The 16,930-nt window shown below is 36.8% G+C and overlaps 1 long non-coding RNA gene across 1 annotated transcript; it reads right to left on the bottom strand.

The window, feature by feature from the left end:
- Positions 1-950: 950 nt before the first annotated feature.
- LOC112951696 lies at positions 951-16,744 on the bottom strand. Its single transcript, XR_003250262.1, has 2 exons — positions 16,705-16,744; positions 951-1,210 (listed from the first exon to the last, which is right to left on the bottom strand). It is a non-coding gene; the product is annotated as an uncharacterized LOC112951696 (long non-coding RNA).
- Positions 16,745-16,930: the final 186 nt, after the last annotated feature.

Below are 16,930 nucleotides of genomic sequence, written 5' to 3'. Positions count from 1 at the left end.
GTAAGATTTAACTTCAGAAAAAAAGTAATATATATCATAGAAAGAAATATGATTGCTCTTGCTTGTACACAGGAACAGTTTTGCATACACTTTTTTTTTTTTTTTTCTTGAAAGCCTTTTCTCTGTCTCTGCTTTTTCTCTTATACACATAAAGTTTGAGATTCTATTGCACTTGAATTTAGTATTCTGAATTCTGACCTTTCAGAAGACTTCTGAGTCAACGGGCTGTGTAATGCCAAAGCTCAGGTGTAGTCTCCCTTACTAATCTTTCCACTGGCTTTGAAATGGAGGGCCGCTAGCCCTATCTGTACTACAGTACTATAGTAGTACTTGTATACTGTTACTACAGTTTCAAACAGGCTTTAATTTGGAAAAAGGATTTCATTAATGTCTACATAAATAACTTATTTGACAGTAAAGCAAAACAAATTCCTGGGTGTGGCTTTCATAAAATAGATTAAATTTATACTATGTACAAGACAGACGAGTAGGTCATAATGAATAGTCTCAGAGCTACTCCCTGATCAATAGAGTAAGACCAAGTTTGTATTTGTCTCATTGCATTAAAAAATGTTGAATTAAGTATTTTGCTATAAAACTAGTGGATTATTATTATTATTATTATTATATGATTTAGGATTTTTAAATGGTATTGGCTCTGGATAGTATGTATAGAATCAAATGAATCACTAATGTTGTCCATAAAATAATTTCTATGCCTCTGAATTCCATACATGCTTCCATGCTGTGCAATACATAAGCAAATGATGGTTAAATATGTTCATCCACATATTCCTTTAATTATATTGGCATAAATCTTTTGTAACCCCACTGATATCCAGAAAGTGCCATTGTCATCTCCATTTAAAGGAGAGATGACTCTGGCCAACTGCTTTTAAACTATCTTTTTTTTTTTTTAATATTCTCTGAATGTTGCATGAGATCTTGGATATTGCAATAAATGCAACTGAGATAGGTCAACAGACCTGGATTTTATTTGTATCTTCTGTCTCGTAGAAGATAGAAGAACAGAAGAATTAAGGGGAGGAATCTTCAACTTTAAAAACAGTTTCTTTGACAGAAATAGGAAACTTAGCATGCATAAGCTGTATTAATTGTGATATTAATTCACTAATAAATTAGTTGAATGCTGTTCATATTGTTGTGGCTCCAGTTCTACAAGAGGTGGAACTCCATTGATGGAAGAGTGCTAATGAAGTTTAAGAAGAAGGAAGTTAGCATCTGAGCTATGCAAAAATAAAGACAACTCATTTTAAATAAATAAAACACATCTCATGGGGCTGTTGATCATATTTCTGCCCTGATTAAATAAACATGATACCTCATTCTGCCTTGTGAAATTTTCCTGATTGTCCTGTGAAAGAGGAATGTCTTCCTAATGTACTGCTGAGGAATGCAAGATAGATATCATAAAGAAGGATCAATGAAGGAAAGAATATTCAAATAGTGAAATATCTACCTTGGATTATATCCTAATTAGATATTATATTATTCTAAATTTATTTCACTTTCATATTACCTTATTTGAGTCATTAGAAACTAATGAAATTTAATGTCAATTAGTTAAATCCTTGTTATGTCCCATCTAATGGTTGTCTGTGAACTACACTGTATAAGAAATCAGCACTGATGCATTTCCTAATTAATAAAATAGTACTGTGGGAGTAAGGAGAGCAGGCAAATGCCTTTTCAGTTTTCTTGTAAGTCTCCATAATTCAAAAAGCTTGATTGTTTTCTTCTTCTACTTTTCTTCTAAGTATTTTTAATATTTAATATTAAAATATATGTCCTCATTCCTAAATGGTCTGGCAGCCAGTCTCTATGTGCTAGAACTCCAGTTCCCATTTTAAGGCAAATATTATCACTAACACTTCCTATTCTCAACAAAAGATGTTCTTTGAGATGAAGGCAGGTAGGGTTTTCCTTGTAACCTTGACAACAAATGATTGGGCATATCCATTATATGTTGAGAACAAAAGGTCACTCTATATCCTTTTACCCTTAATGGAGTAAGACAGTTAAATGTACATAAATGTGCTTAAAGAGTATGTATCTGCTTAAACTTAAGCCAGAATTTAACACTATGATGAATAAAAACAATTTCTGCATACCAGGGCAAATCTGAGGGCTGCTGTCTGGCATTTGCAGTGTGGGAGAACAGTAAACTATACACAACAAAGGAGTATAGCAGGGTGCCTGCCTCCACTGCCTGCTGAGAAATCTTTGAAGGTATTATACCACTGCTGAAATACTTTTAATGGTGATATTTTTAACTTTTGTTGTTGTGATCTCATATGTCCCACTGTGTTTCATTTCTTTTGCGACATTGAATCTCTTTAAAACTCTAAATAATGAAAACACAATTTTCTTTGTGCTCTCAAAAGTTTTCCCCCTCACAAAATATTAAAATAAGTGTTCAAAATCATAAATACACTTTCCCATAAAATCTATGCAGAAATATCTTTCTATTGAGTATTTTGTTTACATTCTTGACAGCAGGGAGTAAATTTTCAGTGCTTGAAGACTTGCAGTAGATTCAGCTCTCATTAATTTTAGGCAGTGTTCTATAACTTGCTGTTCATGCCCTATGTGAAAAACAACCCATGTGTGTGACCCTTGAGTCCATATTGTTTCATAATTTTAACAGTGTCTACTATCTGTGTCATTACTGGCAATGCAAATTTCTATTATCAATAATGCTATTACTGGCATTGAAGAGTGCAGATAGGTATAAGTTTGTGTCCTTGCTTGAAAATGACACTGCTAACTAATGTATGGTGTCATGTAGTTATTGGTATTTCCATACAGAAAGTCACTTTTGCTTGAATATAGAAAAATTAAAAATACCTTTCCTCATCATCCCTTGTTTAAAGCTCATCTCCTTCTAAATATATGTAAATATGGTAATGCCAACATGTTGCAGTGTTATCTGTTCAGAAGTGCAGTTCGTTTAAAAATGAACTACATTAAAAAAAAAAAAGGATTTTTTTTTAATTCCTTTTTACACTATTCAGAAGTGTAGTCCATTTAAAAAAAGGAAATAAGATGCTTAATTGTAGGAGTACTGCTCATGAATACTAAAAATGCATGTTCTGTTGCATTCTGCTGGTAAACTGTTGTATAGCATTGGAAGGGTCTTCCTACACTTCATTTGAAAGGCAACAGGTGGAAACTACATCCATTTCACCTTGCTTTATACCTCCACCTTTTCTTTTTCTCCTTTTATATATTGTGGCACTAACTTTCTTTGGAAAGGATTTTAAGATTAGATGGCAAGAAGCAACGTACAAGTACAGGCATTATTAATTATACAATTAACAATATGATTACATTCAATGAGCATGAAGATAACTAGAAGAATGTGGCCTTAGTGTAAGAAGGTGGCTATTCACTTGCATCTGTTCAACAGTATCACAAGTACCCCTGAGCTGTATCATTATATAACAGCAGGTCTGTGTCTTCCAGGCTTTCTCAGAGTCCACCTTTGATGTGTGATTTTTTTGATATTACTGAGGCTACACTAACATTAAATACAGATGTATTCAATGGTGGTGATCAAGTCCAAGGTTTAGAAAATGGTAATTTGATTACTATACATGATACAGGCTTTCAGTTCTCCTAGTAGGGATGATCTTCCTCCCATGGAATCAAGGAAAAATTCAACCTTGCTGGACTGAAACATGTGCTTTTCTAGAATATTCTGGGTTGCACAATAGGGTCCTGAATGTATCTGGAGTATAAACAAGCTGCAACATTTTCATATTTTGCAAAAAAAATATGCACTAGGAAACAGTTTTATATGTATAAACTAATTTCCAAAAAGGTTCTATGCTGCAACTGATTTACAGAACTACAAGCAGAAAAACACTTCCAAAAATGCAGGGAGGAAACTTTGCTTTCCTCACAGTTTCAAGAACTAAGGACGAGATTTGGCACCAGAAAATGATACAGAAAAGTTCAGTCTTAGTCATTTGCATCTGCAGTATTAAAGAGGTCCACTACTGCCAAACAGACAGAGCTCAGCAAGATGGGTGAATGATCAAGGAAACTGCAAGAAGCTAAGCTTGCTTAAAATATGCCATATTTTATACCATCTAGTTAGTTTGCATACACAGACTACAGACTCATTTCAGGAGTCCTACCAAGGCATAAGTAATGATATTCCTAGGAATGTCAGAATGCTTGTCTAATTAGGGTTGGAAGATTTGATTGTATAATAGAAGATGCATCATAACAGACTGAACTAAATGTTGGGGACTCTGATTAAATATCTGTGTATGCATGCAAACAAGGCATAAAAATAACTAGCGACCGCTCCTTTTTCCCCCTATTCCCCCACCTGCCTACTTTTAAATTGCAAGCTTATTGCCGCAAATAATCTCAGTATCAGATATCTGAGAAAAGACTCAACATTTGCATTTTTATTGATTTTAAATATGAGTCAAGGCAAGCAAATTACTGTGTTAAAGGATGATTGAAGAGTAAAAAATGTCACTGTGCAGCATCAGATACTTTACTGAATCAATTTGCCTTTTATTCCATTGGTTAAAAAAAAAAAAAAAAAAGTTAGAATGGCTTGTAAATTGTTAACTCTTTAAGAAAAAATACTGTCATGTCAAAACTGTGACAAGGAAACTTCTAGAACAGGCTGTTTTCTGTTGCCATAGCACAGGAGGGCTGCTAGAGAACATTTTACAAAGTAGAAAAGAGAGACAAGATGGAGAGGAAAAAAAAAAAAAAAAAATCATAGAACTTTACTGAAATGCCCGATCCAGCTCTGCAAGGTGCATAGCACTTCCTCTGACCTTTGCCTGCTGAGCAATACAATGGAGCTAGAGGTGATTAACAAGGAATGGCTTGAAGTTAAAGGTGAGCTGAAAGCCAAATTGCTGACCTTTATTTTGATTGTGAAAATGCAAATGGATCTTCCATATGTCTCATCCAACAAAAGCACCAAACTTAGCTCGTACCTTGTGCCCATATTTGGATAATAAAGGGTTAAGACTTGTGTGAAATTAGGACAAAGTTGTAGTGGCCTGAATTTCTCCACACTTGTCCCTTTTCTTTCCAAGGCTTGGGGAGGGATAATTGTAAATTATTTGTCTTGCAGTGAGCTGTTGACTGTTCACCAGCTGGGGAGAGGGGAGTTCCAATTGCAAACATCTAAGAGGCAAAAAAGCCCTTTTGCTGTTAGTCATTGCTGATCATGTAAAAACGCCTTCTCTCTCTCTCTCTCTTTTTTTTTTTTTTTTCTCTCAGAGCAGCACAGGTTACAGCATGAAGCAGTCTCTTGCTTCATGTAACAACTTCCCTTTTCACCAACAGGTAAGGTTGGTATTGATTATGTGTTATCAGAAGTTGGAGGATGTTATGCTGCTGATGGAAGTAATGCCTGTCCCCATTTCTGCATGAGGGAGTCTTGACTCCTCATGACTCCATAGTTTTGTTTAAGCTTTTACATGAGCCATTCAGTATGCTATTCACATTAATGCACATATCAGAAGCCTCTATGCTCCTCTAATGTTCATATGTATAAGAAACTCCCGTGGCTAGTTAGCATTTTACAGTAATATGTAAACCTATTTTCAGAAGACAGTTGAAGAGTGGAAAAAATGTTTCTGAACTTGGAGTTGCATCATTCATTGATGGAAAAAAAATCAATTTGTTTTTGTAGTCATTAAATTAAATCCAAAGTGAGAGATTGTCAATGTCAGTGACTAAAGTTTTCTGCAAGGGATAATAAATGCTACCACAGGCTGCACAAGGGTGACAATAGTGAGTATGATCTCCTAGACCTTACAGTATAATCATGAAGCACTCTTCAGACACACAAAATGAATATAGACGATGAAGAAAGTGTGTTCCGCTCCCAGTTCATTTAAGCCAAAGTATCTTCTGCTTTTTTAGGTGAGGAGGTAGGGGAGTTGTCAAAGATTCATATAGATTTACACAGTTATAGAACAAAATAAATTAATAAATAAACTCTTGACTTTTATCTATTGCTTTCAAAGCCCAATAACTAGGCCCCTCCATTTATACTTATATTCAGTTCCATCAACTACAGAAGTATTACAACAGATTTAAGTTAAATGCATGTGAAACTATGGCTACAACACTCAAATCTAAATTTGAGTTCTTAAATTTCTCTTGGAAATCAGATTTTCTCTCTTCTGTGGCCAAGTTAAGAAGGTAATATTGCTGTACTTTCTACTCTAGAGATTTTGTCTCCCTCCCTTGCCTCCATCAGTATCCTATAGAGAAAGCATCCTCATTTACCTATCTATCTAAATGAAGGGATATGAGTATGCACTTCTTGCCAATTCAGATTCAGTCCTCTTCTGAGACCAGTTTTTGTCTATTTGCATTCACTGACCACAGACAACAAAGCATTTTCTGAACCTGAGTGAAGGAAATTAAATATACTAAGAAGTCAATATTGACAAAAAACAAAATGGAGAGAGTGGTAAGACGGAACAGTGCTTAAAAAACATATATTCCAACTGCTATATGACACTGTAGTTCTGGATTTTTCATTTTTCCTCTTCTGTCTGTATGGTCTCTGGCTGGATCAAATGCAGTCTCCTACAATGCATTGCAGACTTTCTTACTCCTTTCACCATTCAGTGTGTATTTTGTATTGCAGTTCATTGCAGACGGAAAACTGCCCCCAAACCAATCCAACCCTAAGTAAAATATTATTGAAAATATATTTTGACATAAATAATATTTAATTCAGGTTTCTTCACACCACCTTGAGAGGAGATGGTGTATAGTGAGTTCAGATAAGTGGCTGGTAGTAGTCTGTCATAGATGGGAAGGGATTTGGAGCTTCAGAATGGTTTTTTACTGCAGGAAAGTAACTTTGGTTCTTCCTCTGAATTAGCGTGCAGAAATGCTTTCCACCATTAGGACACAGACCCTTTAGATCCTCCCAGCCACTAGGCATTTAAAATAAAAAGTATTTAATATGGTTAAAGAGGTTTTTTAGAAAATTCTTCCACTTGGCTAGCACAAGCATATAAAAGATCAAAGAAGAAAAGATAAGTATAGAAAATAAAATTCTTTGTGGCTTTTACTGCTTATTCAGCTCAATAGCAGGATTTTTTTGTGGAGAATTTCAGCCTGAATTAAAATTTTTATTTTGTTTTCAAGTAATTTCAAAGGTTTTTTTAAAAGTTTTTTTTTAACTTAAAAACAGTTCAATTGTAAAAGCTTAATTAAGGCTGGGGGCAGGAGAAGATGGGGAGATAGATTTTAAAGATTTTTATTTAGAACAGGCAAATGGTAAATAAAGAGCAAATTTTCTTAATGGGGCTGAGACTGACTTTCCTTGAAAAGAGGTTTGGGGGACAATGACTAGCTCTAATTACTAGTGAAGTTTTAGTCTTGGGAAGTTGTTTACTTAGTGCACTTTCTCAATACTTACATTCCCAGAGTAAGAACTATAAATTTCTTGTCTTTTGCCTAACGTGTAATTGTTTTAGAAGATAAAACAATAAACTAGTAGACCTTCAGACTCACTCTCTTCACTCTTTTAGGAAAAGCAGGTACACACTTTGGTTAAAAACAGATGTACTCTAGTAAAAAAAAAAAGAAAAAAAGAAAAAAAAAGCTTGTTCATCAATTTTGCATGTTTTACAACCCTTGTAGCCAGAAACTACTCTTATTTTACAGAAGAAAATGAGAAAGGGGCCTCTTATATAGTCTCTGAATGAAATAATCTATTAAATAAGTGCTTATAATCTTTTGATGTGGAAGAGGATATTGAGTTTGACATTGCTAGGGCTCAAGCTCAGTGTACGGCCCGCCTGCTTCGGAAATACAGGGAGGGTCCCCTACGGCTGCCTCTCCCAATACTTCAGACTGGAAGCAAGTGGCTCTTGAGCTCACTGCAGTTCCATTCCCACACATAATCTCAACAAGCAGCTTGCCTGGAAAAGCAAAGAAAGACAGAGCACCACTTCATCCCTGAATGTGATTACCATGGCCTTGGACCATGAGTCTACAGTTCGATACAGTAAGAACATAGCTATTAGGTGGGGAATACTCCAAATCACTGAGTTATGTTTAGTTTTAATTTGATGAAAATTCAGAATTACTTGAGTAGTAGAAAAAATGTTTGCTTCTCATCCAAAAGCCATGTTTCAGAAAAATAGTTATCAATGACAGAAAGCACTCACAGTCGAGCTTCACAAATCCTGTTAAAAGCTGTTTGGTAGAATATTCATCTGTTTCTAAATGTGGAATTTTATTCTAAATTACCCAGAAAATCATTCTAGTTCAAATGTTGTTTCTGTAAAATACCTGTTTTTTCAGCTAAGCAGAACCTTAGGTTTCATGAAAGGTAAGCAGCTATCTACTGATAGGAGCATCATCAGACATTTTTCTAAGAAACTATATTATTTTAGGCATGCACTCTGATACTTTGGGTATCAGGAATGGAGGTTACTCATGACTGCTTCTTCCTCTGCTTAACTCCAATCAGAACAAAGATTAGATATTCCTTAGCTACTCACAGGAAAAGAAGATTAGCAGCCAGATTCACCAGGAGAATTTTTCCTGGAGTATGATTCTTTTTATTTTGCAGGATTTTTCTTCAACTTTTCACCATCTCATACTGCACAGGGAAACGGAAAGACGCAAAAATGCCCCAAAAATACCCCCCAAAACCCAAATTAATATGAAACATTTTGAGATCTTCCCAGCATCATCCATATACCTGAACTGTAGATGATCTTTCTCTGTTCACTTTCATGCAGAAATGCTGTCAGTTCCACTCTGGCTATGTAATATTTATGTCTATTTATGTCTATTTATGTCTATTTATGTCTATATATGTCTATATATATGTAATATTTATGTATATTTGTGTATATAAACACTGGCTATGTATTGGACATGTGAATAAAAGAGAGGTTGTAAGGACAGGACAATGCAGCACAGCTGCAGCAACATAGCTGCAGATGTTTAACTTCAGCAGGTAGCACCTTCTCAGCAGTTCCTGGCTGTCTTAGTATACTGAGGATATATATGGTGTGGAGATAGAGGAGAAATTCTTGTGAAAATCTGTCCAAAAATACCAAAGCTAAAGCTTCTGATAATCATACATTCATTAGGATGAAAAAGAGGAGGGTAAAGGGATTGACAGAAGCCAGTAGAGGGACTACATCAACTCTACAAAGGTGAGAGCTAGGGATACACAGGGACAGAGGAGGACATGAGAAGACTCTAGTTCTCAGGGAAAAGGAGAACAAATTAAATAGTTGTGAAGGATAATAAAGGAGTTTATAGTTACATACTACAGCATTTTTGTTTTTCTGAACAGGAGACAGAATGCTTGGATGTGTTTTTCTAAACAAGACACCGAATTCTTTGAGGAATGGGTCAGGCTGTTGTTCAAGGGCTGGGAGTATAAGAGCTTGTCTTTTTTGTCTAGGTAAAGTGCTAGTGTGAGCGAGTGCCCAGAGCCTGAGCACTATGGTGGTGCTCTCTCTTCTCTATGGAGGTACAAATGAGGTGATTTGCAAGTCCATTAGCTCAAGTGAAAGACATGAGCATTTCATCCTGACAAATGTAAAAGTTGAAATAAAATTTCTTCTTTCTATGGAAAAAAAAAACAATATCCATTTGGGTCTAATGAAAAAGTGGAAATTTTCTGAGGAGAGACAATGTAAAAGAAGTAGAGTTTCCAATTAGTTTTAGGATCTAGGAGATCTAGGATAATCAGTAGAAGAAAACTGAAAAAAAAAATAGGACAAAATATGCATCTGCATATTGGAATTTTTAGTTATTTTTTGTTAAAAAACCAAAAGGCAATTGTATTAAACTAGCACCACTTCTTTACTAAATGAAAGGTAAGATTGCAAAGCCAGCTGCTCAGAGTAAGGAAAGCTGTAATGAAGATTGTCAGTGTTTCCTTTGTACATCTGTGTTGGGATTAATTACATAATCATATAGCTTTTTTTTTTTTCCCCACAAAACTCCTGTCTTATTCAGTGCACATCATAAATGGAGCTCACTGAATGGGTAACTTGAATATTTCAAACATGGGGAGCTTTCAGTATTCTCGTGATTAATTCTAAATACTTAAAAATTGGTTTGGTTTGCATACAAATTGATCCTGAATTAGGCCATGGTCATGTCCATGATGAAAACACTCCGGTTAAATGACACATAGAGAAAGCTTAATTGATGCTTTATGGATTCTCAGCAGATGTCTGCATCCAAATGGAATTACTGTAAAAGAATTTACTAGAAAGATGTCTGTATGGTACCTGCATAAATCATTTGTGTTTGCTAAAAGGAAGTTATATACTGTGGGAGGTACTGGTTAGATCAGCAAGCCATAAGCATGTCTTTATTCTAGTCTCTCTTTTTCATATTGTATATTAATATGAATCCAGAATGGGGCTGATTCCCTCTACATTATATCAGTTTCATGCTCATGCAACTCTCCTAATGTCAGTCATTTACCACACAACTGTCAATTACAGTGGTAAATTTCAGTCTGTATAAATATATACTGCATTTATTGCCTTAGCATTCATCTTTTCAATGAAGGAATTATTCCCTTGAGGAATAAAAGCATATGAGAGTTTCATAAAACTAAGAATTTGATTTCTAAATTAAAAGCTGGGCATGACTGATACAAATGGTTTAGTATTATCTTGGAAAAATCATCAGAAGGGTAGCATTTCACATGTGATTTTTAATAAGATTGTGAGCTCCGGTTCATTTTTCCTCTCTTCCAGGCTCAGTCCTGTGTGAGTGTGCATTTACTGTATGTCCTTGCAATGCATTCAGTCTTTGTAACCCTATTTTCTCCCCATAGGAAAGCCCTCTTGAGAATGTGAAGAACATTATGCAGAAAAATAAATGCATATTGGATATCAGTATGTCAGTTTTTATCAGTTTTTATCCTTTTGGCAATTTGATCCAAATGCTGTGCCTAGGTTACTGTGGTTAAGATTAATGAGTAAATTATTTTTACACAAGAAATCACTACTTTTCGCCATTAATTACCAGATGTTAAAAAAGAAACAAGTAGTTATTCTTTTGTGTACTCATCTGTGCCCTTTAGGTAATTACAGGCAAATTCAAAGTAATTTCATATAGCATTTGAAGTAATATAGCATAGAATCATAGAATCATAGAATCATAGAATGCCGAAGGTTGGAAGGGACCTCAGAGGTCATCGAGTCCAACCCCCCTGCTCATGCAGGGTCACCTAGAGCACGTGGCACAGGGCTGCATCCAAGCGGSTTTTAAAGATCTCCAAAGAAGGAGACTCCACAACCTCTCTGGGCAGTCTGTTCCAGTGCTTTGTCACCCTCACAGTGAAGAAATGCTTCCTTAAGTTCCTGTGGAACTTCCGATGCTTCAGTTTGAAGCCATTTCCTCTAGTCCTATCACTGTCCACCACTGAAAAGAGGCCGCCCCCCTCCTCCTCCCTCCCTCCCTTGAGATATTTATACACGCTGATCAGGTCCCCCCTCAGCCTCCTCTTCTCCAGGCTGAACAGGCCCAGCTCTCTCAGCCTTTGCTCATAGGGCAGATGTTCCAGGCCTCTGATCATCCTGGTAGCCCTGTGCTGGACTCTCTCCAGCAGCTCCACATCCCTCTTGTACTGGGGAGCCCAGAACTGGACGCAGTACTCCAGATGTGGCCTCACCAGGGCTGAGTAGAGGGGGATGATCACTTCCCTCGACCTGCTGGAGACGCTTTTCTTAATGCACCCCAGGATCCCGTTGGCTTTGGCCACCAGGGCACACTGCTGCCTCATGGTCAACTTGTCGTCCACCATGACACCCAGGTCCCTCTCTGCGGGGCTGCTCTCCAGCAGGTCCACGCCTAATCTGTACTGGTGTCCAGGGTTATTCCTCCCCAGGTGCAGGACCCTGCACTTGCCCTTGTTGAACCTCATGAGGTTTCTCACCGCCCAGTCCTCCAGTCTGTCCAGGTCCCTCTGGATGGCAGCACAGCCCTCAGGGCTATCAGCTACTCCCAGTTTCGTATCGTCGGCAAACTTGCTGAGGGAGCACTCCAGCCCTTCATCCAGGTCGTTAATGAATAAGTTGAACAGGACTGGACCGAGAACTGACCCCTGGGGGACACCACTAAGTACAGGCCTCCAGCTGGACTCCGCACCATTGACAACCACTCTCTGCACCCTGCCATCGAGCCAATTCCTAATCCACCTCCCTAATAATCCTAAACATAATCCTTAAAGTTAACAAATTATAATCTGTAACTGTAACAAACCCTGGTAGTTATCATATATTGGTAGTTGTTATGTTAGCTATGTTAGCAAGGCACCTTTCAAACAGGTGCTTTGTCAAACAGGTAAACTTTATAATGTTTTATAGAGTCGATTACTCCCTGATCTTTTATCTATGTAGTTGGGAAAAGGAAGTTACCCAAAGTCAAAAACAATGTAATAGACTGCACATCTCAGACCTCCTCCATACTATGAAGGCAACATCATAAAATTCAAGGATTCACAGAGGTAAATATGCTACAGGGGAAAATAAATGGAATGTCTGAAATGCATATTTTGGGGAACATCAGCACTATTAATATGTACTGAAACAGGAGGAATCCTCAGGAAAATGGTCGACTCTGTGTTGTGACATTTTCCATACTCTGAGAGCAGCTTAAATAAGATTTAAGTGCCCTGTTCACTTTGCAGAGCTATAGAGGATTCACAGAACTGAAGTGGAGGGATGAACTGCTGACATTTTGAAGCAGAGTAGATTCACCCATTAAGATATGAAAAGGAGAGCATCAAGACACTCAGCTGATTCATTTCTTGCAGTTTTGAGTTAACTTTTCCTTTCAGTTTCAAGTTGTCACCTACCCTGAAGTCTCTTACCATGAGAAATGTGTTTGAAGATAGTACTTTCTGTTTGATCGGTTTCCACCTCCAGACTAGCAGAGACAGTATCAGTAGGTTAATGTCTTTGAATTGAATTAGTGAGCCAAACACTCCCACTAAGACTTTTTATTCAGAATTCCTCTTGTGAATCCAAAACCATGTTATACAAATTGTGATCTGATAAAATACGGTGAATAACTAGAAGCATAATCCTTTCATGCACTATTGTTGTAAAGTTTAGCAAGTAGGAACGAAGTGTGGTAGATAATCTGTATAGGCCATTATGGACTTAATTTCAATCTATATTTCTTATAAATATGGTAAAGATCTGTAAAAATCCTTAAAGATTATAGTAATTCATTTTTTAAATTTTACTTCTTTTTTAATTATTAAAATTATATAATTGCAATTATTTCTATAAATATGGTATTGATTCTTTACCTTTGCTATGATTAGCATTCATAGTTCCTCCTTTTTCATTGTTTGGCCAAACAGACATTCTACAGTTATTCCTAACTATAGGAGAATGATTCAGACTTGTTTATTTTTACTGGTCACCTGTGCTTATGTCTACATTAAAAAGTCATGTCACTTAATAGAATCAGTGTTGAGAACGCTATATCCATATTATCTACATTTTGGGGGTTGACTTTGGAGTAATTCTTGTCTGATTCCTTGGATGGGATTGCTAGTAGAGGTAAGAATGCAACCAGTACACTGCAGGAACACATCTTCAGATGTACGCATATCCAAAATGCTCTAACAGGTGTTAGAATTTGATTTGGTAGAATCAAATTCTGTTTGAATGCTCACCTTTCTGTAACATGAACCAAAGAAGACTAAGTTGGAATGGTTAAGGGAAAATGTTAAAAACACTACAAAACATGTGAGGTCAATATACATTTTTAGTGTCACTTTACAAAATTGCATTTTACAAAAATGCAGAAGGGTAAAAGAGTATCACCTAACTATATCTCACAGATTCACAGATTCACAGAATATTTAAGGTTGGAAGGGACCTCTAGAGATCATCTAGTCCAACCTTCCTGCTCAAGCAGGCACACCTACAGCATGTGGCACAGGGTGGCATCCAGGCGGGTCTTGAAGACCTCCAGAGTAGGAGACTCCACAACCTCCCTGGGCAGCCTGTTCCACTGCTCTGTCACCCTAACAGTAAAGAAGTTGCTCCTCACCTGGAGACGGAACTTCTTATGCTTCAGCTTGTGGCCATTACCCCTCGTCCTATCGCTGGCCACCAGTGAAAACAGCTTGTCCCCTTCCTCCCTGCATTCTCCCTTCCTGAACTTATACATATTAATCATATCCCCTCTGAGCCGTCTCTTCTCCAGAGAAAACAGGCCCAGCTCACTCAGCCTCTCTTCATACGAGAGATGTTCCATTCCCTTAATCATCCTGGTTGCCCTTCTCTGGACCCTCTCCAGAAGCTCCATGTCCCTCCTATACTGGGGTGCCCAGAACTGCACACAGTACTCCAGGTGCGGCCTCACGAGAGCTGAGTAGAGGGGCAGAATCACCTCCCTTGACCTGCTGGCAACACTCCTCTGCACCCATCTCACTCCACTGCACCTAAAACTGATCAAAAGTTAAAGGCTTTTTCTGTCAAACTTTCAAACTTGTTTGTTTGTTCATCTTTCTGTTTGTGAGAAGAAGCTGAAAAAATTGTGGTTCTTCACAGTTTTGTTATTGCTGAACAACTGGACAATTTTCTAGGTGACTCTCATTGAGCAGGAACTCAGCTGATCTCCAAAGATATCTTCCAACCTCAAGTATTTTATGATTCTCTACTTTGAAAATGAACGCATTTTGAATGTTTCATTGATGAGAACCACTTTTTTGTGTGTGTGTGGTTTTTTTTTTTTTTTTTTTTTTTTTGTCAAGAAACCAACCTTTTCCTATTTTGTTCATGTACTTTTAAAATAAGAACAATGGTGTAGATTCAAATGCCACATCCATAGCTCCAGTGGGGAGTATTCTACTTCTTACTGGGAGATTAGAGTTTTTCACTAATCAAGTGGCATCATATGTGAAATTTGGCTTAAATTTTCCAACTGGTAAGGCTGATGCAAAGATGCTGTTCACAGACAGGTTAGATAAGCTTTTGCCTTTTCTCCTTCAATTTTTTTTTTTTTAATTATTAACATTATATTAGTGTCATATGTATTCCAGAATGATATACAGGCTCCAACTGAAACTACGTACACAGAGTGAGACATGGTTCTTGTCCTATACAGCTTATTAATTGGCCGTATAAACTATGGGAAGTATAGGAACTTGACAAAGATGATCATAGGGGTCATGCCCCGGGACACCACTGAAAACATTTACTTATTACACTGAAATATGATGTCATGCTTATGAGCCTTCTAGTAGTGTTTCAAATGCAGAAGCATTTGAGTTGGAAAAGTAACAGAAATTAAGGATATTGCTTGTACACATTTTCCTGTATGTCAGCATGTCTCGTTTTGTTTTTAATCAGAATAATATCTTAAGACTTGGTTAGCAGATAATTTCTTCTATTCCTTTAAGTAGTTCTTTCACGTCTGTCCTGTTATTGCAAAACATGTAGAAATAAGCTAGATCATTCTTCCAGCCTGTCACATATGCATTCTTTGAAGCAGCAGATAGAGTCAAAGGGTTAAGAAACAATTCCAGCATCCTCTTAACATGACTAGAATCACTGGCAGACAATAATGACCTATTGCTTTTCTCTAATAGGAATTAACCATTTCTTGATTATGGTGTGTCACTACTATGAAAAGATCTTTACTTTTGCCATATCTTCCCTAATATTTAATTAGCATTCTCTTTTCCAGCCAGACTTTTTTTTTTCTAGCTCTGAAGAAATACTGTAATAATTGCTAAGTCGGTAAAGTGACATGCCCCTCAGCAAGTTTGTTTCTGATAGCCCACAGACACATTTACTGAGGTTTTAAATGCTGGCCTAACCTAACAGACTTTCTCAGACAAGGTATGAAAAATAGACACAAGTTCCCTCTTAATTATTTTTTTATCCAAATACATAAAATACACTTCTTTCAATCCACGTGGAGACACTGGAAAGAGATTAAGAAATTAAGTCCTTCTCACTCATGCTGCGGCCTGTGAAACCTTAACCTTATACTGACCGTCTTCTGTTGAAAAATGGATTATCATAAAATACAGCATCATGCTTTGCTGGGAAAATGTGTAACTTTACTGTAGAGCAATTGTCATGACCCTCTTCCAAATGAAGTTTTTCCTTATGGTTTCCTTCCCATTTGACTGATTTAAGATTCTACGCCAAGACAAGGGTACCAACTAAATCAGGTGAACAGATATTTCTGCAGCTATTCCTATTGCTGTCAATGGAGTTTGACATCTGATCAATACAGAGGGTAAAATGGTATACATAATGTTTTTCAGGTACTGTAAAATGGTTTTAAATCAAAACTACACATGCATGCTACACTCTTAAGCAGCTTACATACTGTGCAGTTTCTGATCCTTGTGAACTTTTCCTAAAATACCAGAAGGCCTAGTAAAGTAAATTGATCCACAAATCTTCTGACAACATTCTCAGTGCTGTGCAGAATTGCTCTTGACTTGGCAAAGCAGTATTTTTGTTTAATCTCCATTGTAGGATTTGGATTCTGCTGCCCCTTGTCTTAGGAAAGCAGAATGGTACCACAAGGTGAAAATAACTTAGCAATAAAGCTATGGTTTTCACTTGGAAAATTGGCTTGAACTGAAAATTGTCAAAATTACCCCCCAAAAAATATTTTTTTAAAAAAAATGTATAACCTGCTTACCTTGTGCATATCATACCTGTTTCAGTTCCTATAAAATACTCCACTAGAGAAAAAAAAAAAAAAAAGGATTAGTAAAATTAAGTTTTCTGCTTTAGGGAAAAACAATTCCTTACTTTACAGATCACCTTGATCTGTCTGTTTAGCCTGTCTATCTAACCTAGTTTCAGGTACCTAGAAAAGCATATTCAGTTTCAGAGAGCAACATTTTTTTCCTATCACTAAACTT

This window comes from Nothoprocta perdicaria, unplaced genomic scaffold, assembly GCF_003342845.1.
Source record: "Nothoprocta perdicaria isolate Ctin4 unplaced genomic scaffold, notPer1 scaffold_363, whole genome shotgun sequence".
Classification (NCBI taxonomy): Eukaryota; Metazoa; Chordata; class Aves; order Tinamiformes; family Tinamidae; genus Nothoprocta; species Nothoprocta perdicaria.
This window is presented reverse-complemented; position numbering and strand designations above follow the sequence as displayed.